We start from the raw sequence: 15,195 nt of genomic DNA on the forward strand, positions 1-15,195 counted from the left end.
TGCTGGGCGGGCACTGTAATCTGATCCCTGTTTAACACCCTCCTTGCACTGACCCCGCCACCCCCACAAAATTTCTTTCTGGGTGCGGGGATTTTTGTTGTTTCAGAACGTCCTCACTGTTCATAAAATAATAGATCCTGTCTGGTTCAACAGGAGTGATCTCAGTAAACAATACTGTGTGTCCGCTGGTACAACAGGAGTGATCTCAGTAAACAATACTGTGTGTCCGCTTCACCTGGGTATCCGCCCCCAGACCAAGCTAATACTACCTACAACGGGAACATGGCAGAGTGGTCTACGTAATCGACAATGATAGTTCGGGGTGACCGGTGGGCTTGCTGATTCAAGTTACACTTGCGGGCGTACTTGCCTAGGTGGTAGGCCTCGATTCGATGACAGGACAAAGCTATGAAATGTGTAGCACAAATTACCAGGCACAGTGCGATTTAAGCCTGGTTACAGTGGTAAAAAACGCTTGACGCCCCCGGACAAAGGTAATGCTACTTACCAACGGTAACATGGTAAAGTGGCGACGTAAGGGATATATCTATCGGGAATATTGACAATACTAGTTCTGGGTCACCTGCGTGCACTTGCGTGTCTACTTAACAGCATTTGTCACTAAATTCTTCCCCCCCTGTTTTATTGCCTAAGTACGTCAGCCGTACCAAATGTCAGCCAGGAAATTGCCATTCCAGAGTATGCCTGTTAGTTTCAGGTAAAGGTCGTGACCATGCCTAAATCCCATCTCTGATACTGCTGGTGCTCTTATATGGGCAGGAGGGTCGGACAGATTTGCATATGACCAGGGCTGAACTGGGTGAGGCAGAATGGGTTAATGAACGGTAACGCATTAAACCCTGATCTGTTGAAACTAATGTTGCAGCATGATTTACGAGAGGTGGCAGTATACTATGAATTGATTGGAAATTCATGTGGGGCAGCTGGAGGGCCACCTGTTTCAGGCAACTTGTTAAGGGAATGGTGCTCAGTTTGGTATCATAACGATAATATATTTAGGTTATGGTTGCCCCTTAGTTATATTACGCATTACTAATGTCAGCCACGGTCGAAGCCAACAGTCAGGTGCGAGGGGTTCGATACTTAGAATACGTATAGCTCATCAAGTTGTGGTTGGGGGGGTGCTAATCCAAACAGATTGTTCCTTTTAAACTGATATCATAATCATCCTTAAGGAGTCATGAGGGCGCTATGGGATTCACTGGGGACTCCAGGCTTTGGGTCACTGCACTGCACACTGGGTGGTATTTGTTAACGAAGGCCATTTTACAGGGCACGCTTCATAACACTAATCCAGTCACGCTACAGGGGACACAAACTGAGGCTATGCTCAACACTTAGTCGGAAGTGTTTAAGAGTATGCATCTGACGCTAATCGTATCGCAAACGTAGCAAGTGATGGCAATGTAAGATTAGCACGTGTACAGCAGTTATCGCCAGAAACACTAATGGTTTGTGTTTATCTTTTCCATTTATGTATGGCCGGGTCCATGGTGGATATCTGCAGTGCTCCACATCACAACAGCTGCTACAGGTGGACAGCCCAAGGGATGCTTACGTCAGGTAGAGGATGGCAAGCAACAACGCAAGTGTGATGGGCGAGCGATCAAAAGACGCAGGAGGTGCCAACACGGAGCTGATTGTTTTGGTGTGTAAGCCCTTAATTGGGCTGGCGGCAGTAATGTAGCAGGATGTTGCTTCACAAAAAATGGCAGTATTTGCCTTAACAGGAAATTGTATACCTACAGTAACGGCGCCTGTGCACGCAGGGCCACCAGTGTCAGCATGGTATATGCATAGATCGCCAATTGGTATTGACAACGGTAGAGATGGAACAGTACACAAGGGTGTGCATTCCTGGCCTCTGCAACACCGGGAATGATAGGCCTATGCAACGCCTCATTTCCCCTGTTCAGGAAGCGGGGACTTCCATAGTAAAAGTGTACCATACACTTAGCACTTTCCAGAGCGTAGTGGCTAGGTGTGGATGGTTAGCAGACTGTACAGTATGCCAGTGGGAGGGGTAGAATGATAGTACCAGGATACCCCCGGTCACAGCCAGGGATCCTCGATAGGCGTGCCCCCACACCCTCATGCATTATAGGACATGGGGTAACGATGATAGGACCCAGACTGCACCATAAGGGGGCAGTTTTTCCCCAGGCTGCACGTACAAGGGGGGGGGACTAGGCGAGTGCACGGAGTCACTCGGTGAAGAATCACTCGATAAAGAGGATCAACACTTGGTTTGAGAAATTAGTTCAAACACCTTAATTGCCAGTCGGCTGATTATTGGAGGGGTTGTCTCTACTCACAGGGTGGGGGGTCCAGTTGACAGTCAAGGAATGTCCTAAGGATAGGGAGCAAACTAGCAGGGGTAGGGGGTTTCTTGATTAGGAAGATATGACCTTTCAATGTAGGCGGTTGGGGGGGGCCAGATAGTCGGTCAACTACCTGGCCTGTGGCGGTAAGGTCATTAATCGGTGAGCAGCATTTTAAGGTCCTTACGGGGGGGCGGACCCATTCACGAAAGGGGCCGCCCGCGGGAGGGGCCATTGGTCTCTCTCAGAACTTATGGGGCAGGATATGATATCCCGTATTTTAAAGGGTGCGGGGGAGGGAGTCTACGCTTTCCTCAGGCTGGTAGCCACCCCTCACAACACTATGACGTCACTAAGGTGCGCGAGTGTCTGGGCCCTCCTGTTATGGTTAAATGGAGTTCAGGGAGCGCACGTGGGCGAAACGTGCCCTGGGTTGCGCATGCGCATCTCGAACGTGAGAGCGCAGCTGTAAAAGGATCTGACACCGGTTGACGACCTTGCCGTACGACTTTATTATTAGAATGCAGTTTAATTTTCAGGATGTTTAGATTCGGTTAGGAAACACGCTGTACTAGATATTTGTTAAGGTTAGCCCATCATACCATGTCGAAACGGATGTCAATCTAATGTTCTGAAATGTGCATTTTAATAATTGTCAGAAATGTTTATTTTATTAAAATTTTTGATTTGTTTTTATATTTTAATAAATACGGCCAGGGGGGGGGCCTGTACCCCCTGACTTCCAAAGACCCCCATGTGGCAACTAAGAACACATGTCCCCTCTTCCATACCAATGCACCTAGTTCTTAATTTGTAAAAGTGCTAGGGCACAAAGTTTTGTTCAAAAGTCCACAGTCGATGCTACCGAATGTAAGGGTGTCGAATACCAAAGCTGCCCACTCCTGATTTCAATAAATAATAAGGAATCAGCACCCATCCAGCAAAATAACCTGCTGTGCTTGCCGTACTCAATCTTGTTATGCAGGAAGAGGCATGGTAGCCAGCAAAAATAACACATCACAGGTAGGGCAGCATCTCGATGATGCTGCCCTACCTGTGATGTGTTATTTTTGCTGGCTACCATGCCTCTTCCTGCATAACAAGATTGAGTACGGTAAGAACAGCAGCACAAGTCTAAGCAGGTTATAGACAGGGACCCCTGAACCTGCACAAGTTACATTTTTGTGAACCTATTTAATCAAGATACAAAGAAATTAGGTTATTTTGCTGCTTTCAAGAACCCATATCGAGATGTACTGACTGTTGACTATTACTCATTATTTGAGCCCTGAAGAAGTCTCAATGTTTGAGACGAATGCGTCGGCTAAGAAGGAAATCCATATGTGTTCTTGGATTTTTTCCTGTCTTGCATCACAACAATAAAGAATTTTGAAAAGAAAATCCTACCAAAGTCCGGACTTATTTCTCACAAGACCGTGTACTCTTATATGTATTGTGGACATTTGAAATTACTAAGAAAACACTTCTTGGATGGGTGCTGATTCCTTATTATTTATTGCATTTTTCGGGCTTTGCCCTTGAAAGAACAGACAGGGTTGTGTTCTTTGGAATCACAAGCACCATCCCCTACTACTCTCAAGCCACAGGTGAAAGTAGGTGCATTATCTCTTTGCCTCAACCCTTGCCTTTTGTGTTATCCACTCCTGATTTCAATTCATGCCTATTTCATCCTCCTCCCTAAACATCCTGCCTTTTTATCTCAGTCTTGAAGGTCCTTTATATTTTATTGGCATTTTAACAATAGTACTGTTAAGGTCTTCGATTCAGTCAGTTGGACTTATCTGTCTGCTCTCCTGTTATATACAGACCTTATAGCAGTAGTACGTGTGGCGGGTTTAGTTTCTCCCCTGTTCCCAGTTCGGCGTCGTCCGAGGCAGGGCTGTCCCCTGTCCTCACTTCTATTCGCCCTGGCTATGAAGCCTTTAGCTGCCTTGGTTAGAATTCATGCTCTTGTCTGGGGCTTTGAGTGGTCGCGGGAGGTCTCCGATCGCATTGCGCTATACGGAGATGACATATTTTTCTTCCTAACAGACACACTTAGATACGGTCCCAGGATCCTTCAAATTATGCAAGTCTACAGGGAAACAACAGGATCATACATAAACGTCGGCAAGTCTATTCTGTGGCCATTGCGGGGACCTTCAGGTCTGGTTCGTGGGAGGCTGACTTAATCATCAGAGTTGCAATACCTGCATGCATTTTTGTCCAGCACTCAACCTATCTCTTGGGATCACAACTTGGCCCCATTGACGGAACAACTGACTACAGAGGTGAGATCATGGTCACGTCTGCCCCTGTCGCTTTATGGCTGACCTGCCATTTTCCGGATGGTCTCCCTCCCCCGCCTTCTCTATCAACTACAGAGCCACCCATACCAGAATACCACTGCTTGGCTCCGGCAGATTAATGCGCTCCTGGGTCCGTTTCTATGGAGAGGCAGCGCTTCCTGGGTGGCCCTACGCACCTGCTTTCAGTCCACCTACTGCGGAGGCATAGCTGCAGCAGACATCAAGTCCTACCACTCAGTCTCACATCTGCTGATGCTTAACAAGCGGTGGTACTGCACCAGGGATGACCCAGCCTACGTGGCTGATCAATGGATGATGGGAGATACCGACCTTCACTCCTATCTCTATACCCGTTCAGAGTTTTGGGCTTTGCTGCCTGCGACGAGGGTGGTGATTTTGGTATGGAGAGAATCACTGAGTCGGATGAGGGGTGGGGTCACCTCATGCGAGAGACTCTGTTGTGGCAGAATGGACTCCTTCCCCAAGTGGCAAATCTCCCCGGGTTTCGGGGCTGGGACAATATTGGCATTTCCATATTAGAGGTCATCATGTGAGGCCTAACTCAGAAATCTTTCCAAGACCTGCAGGGTGAATTCTCCATGCCCCATTGTCAATTCTATAAATATTTACAATGTCGCCATGCCTTGACCCGCTATATCAAGGACCTCGTGGCTCTTCTGGAGTTTAACCCATTTAAGGGCAAACAGCTCATTGTAGACCTTGGAGATCATAAAATTATTATGATATATTAATCCCTAATCACCAATAGCATTACCACCTTAGATGCTCTCTGTGCTGCTTGGCAGAGCGTTCAAGGTCAGATTGATGATGATGATTGGACCGAGGCATTAGAGTCCCCACGTGGAGCCTACATCTTATCCAATTCAAATACCTTCATCGCAAATACTATACCCGGCACGGGCTTTGGAGAATGGGGATTGTGGACTCCCCCATTTTCCTACGATGTGGCACGGGGGTTGTGGAGTGTTTGAGTGAGGTATAGGCCTGGGACCCTCTCATGCCCCCAAAATTAATCCTTCTGCACACCACGGATGAGATTGGGGGTAACAGATATACACGTCACAAATTGTTTCTTGGTATTACCCAGGCTAAGCAGGACATAGCTGGACTTTAGAGGGCCGACTCTCCCACCACTGGGTGTATGGAAGAGGGGTATAGACTTTTGTATAGGCTTAGAGATACCTATATTCAAGGCAAGGGGATTTCCTCAGAAACCACCTAAAATCTAGCAACAATGGGCCAATTATCGAGGCCTGCTCCTGGAGACTCCAACCTCTGTGGACAAACAACTAGACAATGACTTCCGATAAGATGTACTGGTCTTATGAACTGCTTACACTTCATGTACGGGGTGGACTTCGAGGCATAGGTTGGCTAGATGCGGGGATCACAGTTGGCATATGTGAGAAGTTAGCCTGGCATATGATGTCCACTAGTTCTAGTGGGCACCTTGCACCAGTCTAATCGACCCTTATTGATGGTGGTTGTAAAGTCAACCATAAAGAAAGCTATTGTAGGGGTAGCAATGGCGAGCAGTCTTCAGGCTAAGACTTTAGAGAGCGAATTAAGCTAGTTGTTTTACCAATTATAATCCCTTGAGTACCAAATGAAAGCACACTACACAAGGTATATATCAAATATATATGTATTAATTCTAAACACAACCCCTCTGCACTCTTTATGAGGTCAGAGGTAAAAGTACAATACAAGGAACTTAATTAGCATACGATAAGTTGCACAGTATACTTTTTGCCCTAGGGGCCTCACAAACCATATACTAAAATAGTGGTATAAGAACCACGTCTGGGATAGAAAGAAGGCCTAGGGCCTGTGGAATCGCTGAGGCTTCTAGGAACAACCAAGGGTTAGGAAGTAGGAGGCCCACGGGAGACACGTGCAGTGGCTAAACACAGCCGCTGGTTACCATTGACTTTCCGTGGGAAAAGAACAAGTTACAAATTTACAATTTAAGGACACTTCTAAATGAACTACGATGGAACCCTTTAAGACTTAGGGCCAATACCCTCGAGACTACCAGAGTACTCGTGTTACCTCACCCACAGAAGCCAGGTGCATAGGTGTCTTTTGGTGTCAGGTTTCATCGACGATTTCAATGGAGATCTGCAAAGACGTGCTGTAGGCGACCAGAGGAAAAGTGTCCGGGTGGATCCAAGGGTGGATCGAAGATCTGAACAACCTGAAAGCAGAAGGGACAGAGTCTGGGTCACTTGCCAGTGACCAGGATGGCGATGGAAAGCTGCCAGCCAATGTCGGGTGATTTCAGGTGAAAAGGTGAAGTTTGTCTCTTCAGCCACGAGGTCCAGGAGGCATCGACGATGACCAGGAGCTGGATTCGAGCTGTCCCACAAAGGATCTAGTTGACTGCGGTGTCGGTATCTGGATTGGACCCAACAAGCCTTGGCAAATGCAACCCACACAGGATATCGAGAATGGCTTTGTTGCAGACCAGCAAGGTTTGTGGCGCATCTCCTTTGCAGGGAAGCTGGAGCAAGCCTAGAGCAACCAGAAAAGCAAGTTTTATTCAAGATTGGTCTTCTTGGGGGGTCACTAGCCAACAGGACAGGAACCGCGAAGACGCGTTGAGCCAAAATGCACAAATTAGGCCCACGGGGCACTCGTGGAGCGTGGGCCTCTGAGCTTTGGTGCAAATGGTGCTCGGGGCGGGGCTTCAAGCACCCCAATGCACAACTGTGAGTTACCTCGGGAGTTCATGCAGTTAGCAAAATGCAGGATGTCCAGTGTAGGAAGGTGGACATCTGACTATGGTTACCCCCAACTTTTTCCCTAGTGCTTAGCTGGTTTTCGACTTAGTTGGCCTGGGATCCTGCTAATCAGGGCCCAGGCTATCTGCTCTCACTGTAAAATGGACTCCATGTACTTTAAGTACATATCCAATTGGGTATTGGGTCACCTTGTGAGCACCTGTATAGTGTACCATAGGTACCCTTGGCATAGGTGCATCCAAGGCCTACCAGGGGCTGCAGCATGTATTATGCCACCCCTGGCTGGCCATCCAAACTGACACCACAGGCTGATCACTCAGCTTGGGCAAGGTCGTGTAATCATCACCCCTTGCTTACATATAGTATACCTATATCTACCCCTATATATAGACACATATATACCTATAAGTCACTCCTATGGCAGGCCTTGACAATGAGCCTGTCTGCAGCTTTCGGAACCATGTCCTTATAGCTGTTCTATGATATAGCCATACCATATACTCTTAAGTGCATTATAATCCTCGCAGTTAATGCTAACTTTGGTTTAGCTTTATCAAAACATGTTGCGTAAGGTGTCATACGCTTTGGAATACTACCCCCCCCCCCCGCCAGTTCTGGTGGCGGGGGTAGCATACCACCCTTCTAGAGGGAAAAGACATGTAGTTACTGCTTTACCCGGTTAAAGTTAAACAGAGCCTCAGCATCACAAAATGGATGCTGCTGCCACAGACACGAGTCTGACCTCCTGCTGCTGGACGAAACTCCCGCAGGGTAGGCCCGGACAATAGGTTCCCTGCCTTGATAGGTGCGAGCAACTCCTCAGACAGGCTTTAGTGTATTGGCGCAGGGTGGGTTGGATGAAATGAGACACTGCCTGGGGCACACAAGGTGCTCCACGCATAGCCCGGTTCAAACCAGTTGCTGGGGAACTCCAGCCCCAGCTCTGGTGCAAAACTGGACAAAGGGAAAGGGGTGTAACCACCCCCTTCCCAGGTTCCACCCATAGGAGGGACCTAGCAGGTAATCCAGCCCCTTAGTTTAGTATAAAGATAGGAGCTGAGTCTAGAGACTTTAGATTTATCCTGGAAGAAACTTTGACATGAACTCTTGGACCTTCGACGTTCCACATCGACTGGAAGACTGAAGACATCTCCCTTGTGGTCAAGGAGTGACCACCCTGTGCAAACAGGCATCACCAGTAACTTCCTGGTTTGCTTTGTCGATGCTCCAGCCGGATCCCGAAGACTTAGCGACCCAGGAACTGGATTCTCATACGTCTCTGACTGCGACCCACAACTCCAGCAAAGCTGAGACCCGTGGCGGACACGAGCGACGTGGGACCGGACATCCTGAACTACCTGCTTTTTTCTAACTGTGCAGCTTCTGAGGTTCCCTCGAAGTTGTGCATTGGGGGTTGAAAACCCCAGACCCAAGGAGCATTTGCACTGAAGCTCAGCCCTCCACACTTCATGAGTGCCGCGTGGGGCCTGCGCCTGCATTTCTCCTCAACGCGTCTTTGCGGTTGCTAGCCCGTTGGCTAGTGGCCCCTCTGAAGACATCCTTTGAAACTACAATGCTTGCCTGGTTTCTCCAGTCTTGCTCCAGCTTCCCTGTGAAAGAGAAGCACCCCAGACCTTGCTGGTCTGAACAGAAGCCTATCTTCACTTCCTGCGTGGGTTGCCTTTGCCAAGGCCTTTTGGGTCTAATCCGGATACCGACACCACCAACTGCTAGATCCTTTGTGGGAAAGACTGTATCCAGCTCCTGGTCATCATCAACACCTCCTAGTCCACGTAGCTGCAGAGACAAGCTTCACTTCTTCACCTGATTGCATCTCGACATCGCCTGGTTCCTTCCTGGTCACTGGCTAGTGACCCAGACTCTGTCCCCTCTGCTTTCAGGTTCTTCTCGACTCCGATCCACCCTTGGATCCACCCGGACACTTTCCTCCTGGTCACCTGCAGCCTTTCTTGCAGCGCTCCATAGGAAACAGCGACGAAACCCGACACGACTTCACACCTATGCACTCAGCTTCCCTGGGTGAGGTAACTCGAGTACTCTGGTGCTCCCATGGGTATCAACTATCCAAGTGTCCTAGTTTAACAGGGTTTTCCCGTAGTCCATCCGGAAGTGCCCGAAATCTATTACTTTGTAACTTTTACGCTCCCATTTAAACTCTATGGTAACTCGTGTGTGTGTTTAGACACTGCACACGCATCCCGTGGGTCTCCTAATTCCAATCCCTAGGTTGTTCAGTGTAGCCTCAGCGATTTCCTAGGCCCTAGGCCTACTCACCTTTCCTGAAGTGGTTCTTATACCACTTACTTAGTATATGGTTCGTGAAGTCCCTAGGGCAGAATTGTATTTGTGCAACTTTTAGTATGCTTATTGAGTAACTTGTGCTGTATCTCGAACTCTTACCTCATAAAGAGTGCAGAGAGGTTGTGTTAAAAATAAATACATATATATTTTATATATATACCTTGTGTGGTGGCCTTTCATCTGGTATTCAAGGGATTATATTGGTAAAACAGCTTGCTTCACATGCTCTCTGAAGTTTTAGCCTAAGACTGCTTTGTCCATGCTACCACTAGGATACCTGGTCTATAAGGTTGACTTTACAACCATCACCATAAGGGTTGTTTGGACTGGTGCAAGGTGCTCACTAGAATAGTGAACATCATATACCAGGCCAGCTTCTCACACCCAGGAGTTCCGGTCCCACATCTCTCGTGTCCGCCACGGGTCTCAGCTTTGCTGTGAATGAAGGTCGGGGTCAGAGATGTCTGGAAGTCCATGTCCTGTGTCACAGATTCTTCGGGATCTGGTCGGAGCCTCAAAAATGCAGACCGGCAAAGTTGCTGTTGGTGCCTGTTTGAACAGGGTGGTCACTCCTTGACCACAAGGGAGATGTCTTCCGTCTACCAGTTGAAATGGAATGTCCAAGGTCCAGGATATATGTTTCAGAGTTTCGTCCAGGGTAATCTAAAGTCCTAGGGACTGGGGTTCTATACTTATAGTAAGTTTAGGGTTTGGACTAACTCTAAGGTCCCCCTATGGGTGGGCCTGGGGAGTTGGTGGTTACACCCCTTTCCCTTTGTCCAGTTTTGCGCCAGAGCTGGGGCTGAGCACCACAGCAACCGGTTTGAACTGGGAAATGCATGGAGCACCTTGTGTGCCCCAGGCAGTGTCTGGAAAGCATTCACTGAATGCAGCCCTCCCTACCCCAATACACTAAAGCCTGTCTGGGGAGGTGCCAGCACCTCCCTGGACAGGACATCTATTGTCCAGGCCTCCCCTGCCAGAGTTTCGTCCAGAAGCAGGAGGGCAGACTCGTGTCTGTGGCAGAAGCATCCATTTTTTGATGCTGGGGCTCTGTTTAACTTTAACCGGGTTTAACAGTAACTACATGTCTTCTCCCTCTAGAAGGGTGGAATGCTACCACCGCCACCAGGACTGGCGAGGGGGTAGTATTCCAAAGTGTTTGACACATTACACAACATGTATTGATGAAGCCAAACCAAAGTTAGAATTAACCGCGAGGATTATAATGCACTTAAGAGTATATGGTGTGGCTATATCATAGGGGCTCAGCTCATGCTAGGGCACCCTCTCACATAAAACCAAGCACTCTACCTCCAGGATTGTCGAGGTCTGCCTTAGGAGTGGCTTATAGGTGCATATGTGTCTATATATGTATATAGATATAGGTATACTATATCTAAGTAAGGGGTGTTTACACCACCTTATCCAGACTGTAAGAACAGACCTGTGGTGTCAGTTTGGAAGGCAAACCAGGGGTGGCACAATACATGCTGCAGCCCCTGGTAGGCCTAGGGTGCACCTATGCCCTGGGTACCTATGGTACACTATACAGGGGCTCACAAGGGTGACCCAGTAACCAATCTGGTATGTACCTAAAGTACATGGTATCAATTTAGAGAGAGAACAGCTAGGCTGATTTGCAGGACCACAGCCATACTAAAGTCGAAAAACAAGTGAATCACAGCAAAAAGTGGGGGCAACAATAGGAATCAGACCCTGATCTCTTAACACCCCCCCCCCCCAAGGCAGGGACATTAAACTAACCTTGACCAGTTGAGTCTTCATGTTCTAAGTGGAAATATCTGGATAGTCCATCTGCATTGGCATGGTTACTCCCAGGTATATGTTCCACTGTAAATTCCATCCCCTGTAGGGAAATGGACCACCTGAGCAGTTTGGGATTTTCACCCTTCATTTGTTTTAGCCACAAGAGGGGCTTATGGTCTGTCTGAACTGTGAAGGGAATACCAAACAATTATGGCCTCAGCTTCTTCAGGGCCTAAACCACAGCAAAGGCCTCCCTCTCAATAGCTGACCAACGTTTCTCTCTAGGGGTCAGCCTTCTGCTTATAAAAGCTACTGGCTGGTCTTGACCTTCTTTATGCAATTGTGATAGCACAGCTCCTACACCCAACTCAGAAGCATCTGTTTGAACAATGAATTCTTTGGAGTAGTTTGGACTTTGCAGAATGGGAGCAGTGCACATGGCCTACTTCAGGTCACCAAATGCCTTTTGACAGCTGACTGTCCACTGAACTTTCTTGGGCATTCTTTTAGAAGTTAAGTCATTAAGGGGTGTCACAATGGAACCATACCCCTTGACAAATCTCCTGTAGTACCCAGTCAGGCCCAAGAAAACTCTGACCTGAGTCTGGGTGGTTGGAGCAGTCCAGTCCATTATGGTCTGGATTTTGCTCTGCAATGGTTGAATCTGGCCTCCATCTACAAGGTGGCCCAGGTATACAACCTGACTCTGCCCTATATGGCACTTGGTAGCCTTGATAGTTAGGCCTGCCTTTTGCAGGGCCTCCAAAACATTTTTAGGTGGATCAGGTGATCTTCCCAGGTGGAGCTAAAGACAGCAATATCATCAAGATAAGCTGCACAGTAGTCATCCAGGCCTGAGAGGACTTTGTTCATCAACCTTTGAAATGTGGCAGGTGCTTTTTTCAGACCAAAGGGCATTACCACAAACTGATAATGTCCACCGGGTTTGAAAATGCTGTTTTTGGCTTGGCCTCCTCGGCTAACCTGATTTGCCAGTAGCCAGCTGTCAGATCAAATGTACTCAGATATTTGGCTGAGGCCATCTTATCTATGAGCTCATCTGCTCTGTGTATTGGATGGGCATCTGTCTTAGTGACAGCATTGAGACCTCTGTAGTCTACACAAAAACTCATCTCTCTCTTACCATCTTGGGTGTGAGGTTTTGGCACCAGGACTACTGGACTAGCCCAAGGGCTATCTGAAGGTTCAATTACTCCCAATTCCAACATTTTCTGGACTTCTGTCCTAATACAGTCCCTGACATGATCAGGTTGCCTGTAAATCTTACTTTTAACAGGCAGACTGTACCCAGTGTCCACTTTATGAGTGCACCAGGTAGTCTGACTTGGAGCCAGTGAAAACATATGTCTGTATGTCTGCAGAACGTGTCTACTGTCACTCTGCTGCTGATCAGTGAGGCTGCCTGCCAAGGCTACACCATCAACTGACCCATCATCAGGGTTCTGAGAGAGCAGGTCTGGGAGAGGGTCACTCTCTTCCTCCTGTCCTTCATCAGTAGTCATGAGCAAGCTCATGCACGCCCTGTCAACATATGGTTTCAGTCTGTTGACGTGAAGCACCCTATGGGGGCTCCTGGGAGTTCCAAGATCTACCAAATAGGTGACTTCTCCCTTCTGTTCAACAATAGTGTGGGGTCCACTCCACGTGTCTTGGAGAGCTGCTGGGGCCACTGGCTCCAACACCCACACTTTCTGTCCTGGCTGGTAAACAGTCAGTATAGCCTTTTGGTCATGCCAGGCCTTTCGCAATTCCTGACTAGCCTCAAGGTTTTAGGGTACCTTTTTCATGCACTCTGCCATCAGGGAGCGGAGACCAAGTACATAGTCCACAATGTCTTGCTTGGGAAGTTTGAGAGGTAACTCCCATCCTTCCTTCACCAGACAAAGGGGTCCTCTTACAGGATGCCCAAACAAAATTTCAAAAGGGCTGTAGCCAACCCCCTTCTGTGGGACCTCTGTAAGAAAACAAAAGGCAGGGCAGTAGGATCCCATCTCCGCCTGAGCTTTTCAGGGAGACCCTTAATCATGCCCTTTAAGGTCTTGCTGAACCTTTCAACTAGACCATTGCATTGTGGGTGATAGGGTGTGGTGAACCTATAGTTCACTCCACACTCCTTCCACGTTGCAGTCAGGTAACTAGACATGAAGTTTGCACCTCTGTCTGATACAACCTCCTTAAGGAAACCCACTCTTGAGAAAACTCCCAAGAGGGATTTTGCCACAACAGGTGTTATAGTGGTCCTAAGTGGGATAGCTTCTGGGTATCTGGTGGCATGATCCACTACCACCAGAATAAACCTGTGACCAGAGGCTGTTTGGGGATCCATTGGTCCAACAATGTCAATCCCAACTCTTTCAAAGGGAACCCCCACCACAGGTAGTGATATAATGGGGGCCTTTGTAGTGCTGCCTGCTTTGCCACTGTCTTTGCAGGTCACACAGGAGTGACAAAACTCCTTGGTGTCTTCTGACATGTGAGGACAGTGAAAGTGAGGGACAAGCCTGTCCCAAGTCTTGTTCAGGCCAAGATGTCCTGCAAGGGGAATATCATGGGCTAGTGTCAAAAAGAAGCCCCTGAATGCCAAAGATATGACCAACCTCCTGGAAGCACCAGGCTTGGGGTCTCTAGCCTCTGAATACAGGAGCCCTTCATCCCAATAAACTTTATGGGTTCCACTAGCATTCCCTGCAGCCTCAGCAGCAGCTTGCTGTCTGAGGGGTTCAAGAGAAGGGCAGTCTAACCGCGCCTTCCTCAGATATGCCCTGGAAGATACCCCTGTCCCAAGAAACTCAACCTGATCAGGCTCAAGCTCTTATAGGACAGTTCTTTCTTCAGGCCCACAATCAGCTTTCTCAGAAGGCTGATCCTCATCCTGAGGCCGGGGGGAAGGCACAGCCTTAACCCTACTGCTCCTTTTCCTGGTAGGCAACTGGTCCATTATTTCAGAATCCAGTGCCTGTTCAGTGTTGCAATTTTTGACCTGTGGCCTAGTCACAGAACGAACATGTGCTGAGATGTCCAACATTTCTGCATGGGTCCTACACTCCACTTCAGACCAGGCTGAAGTCTCTAGGTCATTGCCAAGCAAACATTCTACAGGGAGGTCTGAGCTAACAACAACCTTCTTAAGGCCAGTTACCCCTCCCCAGGAGAAATTAACAACTGCCATATCAAGTGCGGTAGTGACATGCTAGCATCGGTCACTAGGTAAGTTTCACCTAGTATGATCTGTCCAGGGTTCACAAAGTCAGGTATCACCATGGTGACACTAGCCCCTGTGTCCCTATAGGCATGAGCCTCTTTTTCATTGACTAAACAAGTTTGTCTGTACTTGCCCAAGTTATTGGGACTCACAGGGAAGGACATATCCATGCCTCCATCACAGATCAAAACAGCTTGAGTTGGTACTCTGACTAGGCCAGAGTCCATCTCAGTTCCCAGAGTTAACCTTACCACACCCTTCTGTTGAGAACCACCACTTGGAGCTGAGCTAGGGGAAACAGTTGCCTTGGGGGCAATGGTGGCTGGAGCTGTCTCCTTTTTGGTGCAATCACTGGCCCAGTGAGAATTAACTTTACAAATCTTGCACCAGGGTTTCTTTGGACCTTCTTTCTTTTTGGATTGTTGGGGACCCCCACCATTAGAAGCTTTTTGGGTACCTTGGGA

The 15,195-nt window shown here is 48.2% G+C and overlaps 1 long non-coding RNA gene across 1 annotated transcript in view; it reads left to right on the forward strand.

Annotated features, from left to right (window-relative positions):
* The window catches only part of LOC144782954 (uncharacterized), a 65,051-nt gene that overhangs the window by 3,389 nt on the left and 46,467 nt on the right, over positions 1-15,195 (forward strand). Inside the window, exon 2 of the long non-coding RNA XR_013601333.1 lies at positions 1,529-1,669. This is a non-coding gene — a long non-coding RNA (uncharacterized LOC144782954). The remainder of the gene's footprint in view (positions 1-1,528; positions 1,670-15,195) is intronic.

This window comes from Lissotriton helveticus, chromosome 9 (genome assembly GCF_964261635.1).
Source record: "Lissotriton helveticus chromosome 9, aLisHel1.1, whole genome shotgun sequence".
In the NCBI taxonomy this organism is placed as follows: domain Eukaryota; kingdom Metazoa; phylum Chordata; class Amphibia; order Caudata; family Salamandridae; genus Lissotriton; species Lissotriton helveticus.